We start from the raw sequence: 4,586 nt of genomic DNA, 5'->3' as shown, positions 1-4,586 counted from the left end.
CTGCCAAGCTATTTTCGCAGAGAGAATTTTAGTTTTCTTTCCACTTCCCTTTAGTGCACAAACTTTATTTTCCGCTTTGTGCTTCACTGCTTATTGATGTATATTTGCTGCAATATTTTCAGGCTATGGCTTCCATGAGGATGGACTTAAGGTAGTATATACTACTTCTGTTAATAACAAGCTAAAAACAAATTTGGAGTCTTTTGCAGTTTTTGTTCTTATATAGATGATTGTCCTCCTCAGGCTGGTGTGGCTGCTGCAGATGGCAATGCTTAGAAGGACTTGTTGTATTCTGGATAACCCCAAGCATATGGTACCAACCTGGCCTGAAACTGGAGCACGCCTCCTCGTTACTAGATTTCTCAAAAGTTTCATTCAAACAGGATGCATAATGTGAGTGATGATAGTTTCACCTTGTATTACTTTAATCCCAAACAGGATATACATATGTACTTTTGTTATTATATTATTCATAGCTTCAAAATTGGCTTTACCATTTCATGCTAATGCCAGAATATTACTAGGAAGATTTTTGAGCTTTTAATAACTTTATTTATATGTTATAATATACAGCTTGTTGGAAGAAGGAGGCAAAATTTTCACCTTCCAAGGAACAGAGAAGAAATGCTCTCTCAAAGTTTCTCTTAGAGTTCATAATACCATATGCTTAGGGTTATCCAGAATACAACAATTCCTTCTAAGCTTAACCAATCTCTTACAGGTTTGCAACTCGAGCTAACTTAGGGATTGCTGATGCTTTTATTCATGGGGATATCTCCTTTGTTAATAAGAATGAAGGTCTTCTTAATCTTTTCATGGTGGGGGAATGGCTCGATATCTTTGTAAATAGATATTTATCGGTACTTAGCTTACTAATATCTTTTGCAGATATATGTTGCCAACAGAGATTTGAAAGCATCTGTTAAAAGGTAAAATAGTTTACTTACTGACCTGAAATCAAGAAACACAAACTTGTGTTCATATGTTAAAGTTTGTCATCATTTTGTGTGGCTCCAGAGGCTGGTGGACACCACTACTAGATCTGTCATCTGCAAAATATTTCATTGGACATGTTTCAAATCGAAACACCCTGACTCAGGCTCGTCGGAATATCTCTCGTCATTATGACCTGGTAATTAATCAACTTGCATATTATATCACCCAATGTAGGGAATTTCAAAGATTGCTAGTGAAATTAAAGTCGTTAATCCTGCACATACTTTTGCCAATTGCAGTAGATTTATCACTTCCTTCTTGTATTTTTTTCTTTTCCAGAGTAATGAACTCTTTTCACTCTTTCTGGATGAGACAATGACATACTCATGCGCAATTTTCAAGGTTAACTCTCCAAACTTTTTAAATGCTTGCCACTTTTTTCTTCGCATGTTAAGCTACATTTCTTCTTCCAAGGTAATCTAATAATCTATTATTCTTTCCGAATTTTTATAGAGTGAGGACGAAGACCTGAAAGATGCACAGCTGAGAAAGATTTCTGTTCTAATTAAAAAGGTATTTCATCAACCAAGTAAAAAACTCTCCTGTTTATACCTAACTTTCAGGCATAATTGGATTCTGTTTCTGTTTTATTTAGGCAAAAATTAGCAAGAAACATCACATTTTAGAGATTGGATTTGGTTGGGGAAGTTTCGCGGTGGAAGTTGTCAAGCAAACAGGATGTAAATATACTGGTATAACTCTTTCGGAGCAGCAACTGGAGTATGCACAGTTGAAAGTTGAGCAAGCAGGCCTTCAGGTATAGTACTAATTATAATGTCTATATGGAGCTTGGCCAATATATTAGCCTTACAGAATTTCTGATTGTATGAATAGAATTGCTATAAGATGAGGCAAGTTATAAAGCTATGAGGAAATTCCACTTCATGTCCATATTCTTGCTTTCTGAACTGTGATAGCTCCTTAAAAAGCCAGGTTAGAGAAGTTATGATGCAAAATTAACTAAAATGCTTCACTATATGCTGCATTCCACATGATCTGTTTAGCACTTGCAAGCCAATTCTAAGGCCAGGGTTATCGATCTATTAAAATTCAGTTCCATGATATATTTTCACAGGATCGAATCACCTTACTCCTATGTGACTATCGTCTAATGCCAAATAAGGACAAATATGACAGGATTATATCAATGTGAGCTTTACTCCATCTACATCTTGACATATTGTATTACTCACTACATGTCGAGTCAGTGTTACAATTGTACTAGTTCATTTTCAGCGGGATGATAGAACATGTCGGTCATGATTACATAGAGGAATTCTTTACTAGCTGTGAGTCTGCATTGGGAGAAGATGGGCTTCTAGTTCTACTGGTAATGAATAAAAGTGAACCCTCAATATAGTCCACTTTGTTCAGTTTTACCCTTCAATTTCCTTCACTGTTCTGCCGCCTTTGTATCTTTATGTTGTTTCTCATAAGCTTTGGATCTACTTAGTTCTTTTCAATACCAGATGAGAGGTATGACAGTCACAGGCAGAGCACAGACTTCATGAGAGAGTATATATTCCCAGGTGGCTGCTGCATCCAGACTATGGTTAGTGATTTTGCTAGCGTGCTTGCCAATCTTTCAAAAGAGTTTCTCTGAAAGAATTTGATAAATGATATAAACAAATGCAGTGTAGTGCATGTGGAAGAGATAGGAATTCATTACTATCAGACACTGAGATGTTGGCGAAATAACTTCCTGAAAAACAAAAGGTAACAAAACTAAAATAAATGCTTATAACTTGGACACCCTTCATGAAATTTCTGGCTACGCCACTGTTAACTTGACTATTGATATATAACTGTGTCACTAGACAAATTCGTGCTTTGGGATTCGATGACAAGTTCATTAGGACATGGGAGTACTACTTTGACTATTGTGCTGCTGGATTCAAAACACACACATTTGGAAATTATCAGGTATATATGGTGATAAATCTTTTAAATTATGATAACTAGATCATCTAAAAATTAAGTAATTAGAGATGATATAAATTTTGAGTATCTTGTTTTGAATGACTTTATTAAAAAAACTTAAGCCGTTAGACAGAACAAATTTTTATTTATTTCACCAAATTTGTGAAGGAAAACAACTGATCAAGTGGTGCTTTCTTACATCTGTAGATTGTATTTTCAAGGCCAGGCAATGTTGCAACATTTGGTGATCCTTACAATGTTACTGTGTCTACAGTGTACTAGAGTTTCGTTGTTTCAATTATATATTGTAAATTTGTCCTTACAAATAAATAAGTTCCTCAAAACTTATTCAAAAAGAATGAGGCTATTTTTCGTCTTGATCTTATTTTGGGATGTTATATATGGTGAAAATGTACATGTGTATACTATGTTGTGAGTTCAAATCTTTTACCTATGAAACTTCAGCACACTGTGCTGAAGTTTTGCCATTAAATTCCAATAGAAATTACCAATCATACAATAATGGACAACAGGCCACCCAGTCCCCTCATTTGCTGCATCAAAAGCTTCACGTGAGCTACATCAAATCCAAAGGAAAATTACAATTGCAAATCAAATGGTTGATTATAAATTAGACGACAAATAAAAACATGCTAAAGAAATATTATTAATATGGTTTGTCAAGCGATCTACGTATTGAAAACTAATATTAAAAAAAATCATAAATATGTTTAGGAGAAAATCTCTCCATAAACAATACTCTTAAATGACTACATTGTGGATGTTATGAGAATAGGGATCTTCAATTTATAGATCTCCAATTTTTTCCTCTAAGGAAAGAATAAATCAAATATGAAAGTGAATTATATTTTTTCTTTCGGAAAAAGTAAAACTCAAATATGGTAAGAAAATCAGGCAAAACTCCGAAGAGATAAGTATTCATTACTATCAGACAACTCAGATGTTGGCGAAAAAACTTCTTGAAAAACAAAAGGTAACCAAATGACTATAACTTGGATATCCTTCTTGAAATTTCTGGCTACGCCAATACTGTTAACTTGACTATTGATATATAACTCTGTCAATAGCCAAATTCGTGCTTTAGGATTCGATGACGAGTTCATCAGGTCATGGAAGTACTACTTTGACATGTAAAATATATAATTAATTTGATCTATATATTATTGTAGATTGTATTTTCAAGGTCAGGCAATGTTGAAGCATTTGGTGTTCCTTTAGCTTATTAGAGTTTATAATAATTCCCTTTGTTTGCAAATAATGAAAGATATGTATCATGCTTAATTATGGCATTCTCTTATACTCTATGAAATAGGAACATTTAATTCGAGACTATCCCTAGTCGTAATACACTACTTAAAATTAGAAACGACTCCAAACTAATTCATGGTCTAGCATGACACTAAGATTTATACGTTGAATGTTTGAATTTGAAAGATGCACGTAAATTCAAATCTTTACTTAAATAGTCAAATGGAAAACATCTCAATAGATCATGAAATTATAACTACTATTTGACGGTGTGTCTGAAAACCTCTATTAAGATGAGTTGAAAGTGTATCATAATAAATTTCATTAATTTCTTATAAAGTCAGGAAAATAAATATTTACATTAAAATCAATGAAACACTTAATATAAGAAGAATGGCATC

At 33.6% G+C, this 4,586-nt stretch overlaps 1 pseudogene; it reads left to right on the top strand.

Moving 5' to 3' along the window:
- Positions 1 to 122: 122 nt before the first annotated feature.
- On the top strand, positions 123 to 4,071 carry LOC125808718 (uncharacterized; annotated as a pseudogene).
- The last annotated feature ends 515 nt before the right edge of the window (positions 4,072 to 4,586 follow it).

Source organism: Solanum verrucosum, unplaced genomic scaffold (genome assembly GCF_900185275.1).
Source record: "Solanum verrucosum unplaced genomic scaffold, falcon-dt-bn FXZP01000218.1, whole genome shotgun sequence".
Taxonomy (NCBI): domain Eukaryota; kingdom Viridiplantae; phylum Streptophyta; class Magnoliopsida; order Solanales; family Solanaceae; genus Solanum; species Solanum verrucosum.
Note: the sequence above shows the minus strand (reverse complement) of the source record. Positions and strands in the feature narration are given on the sequence as shown.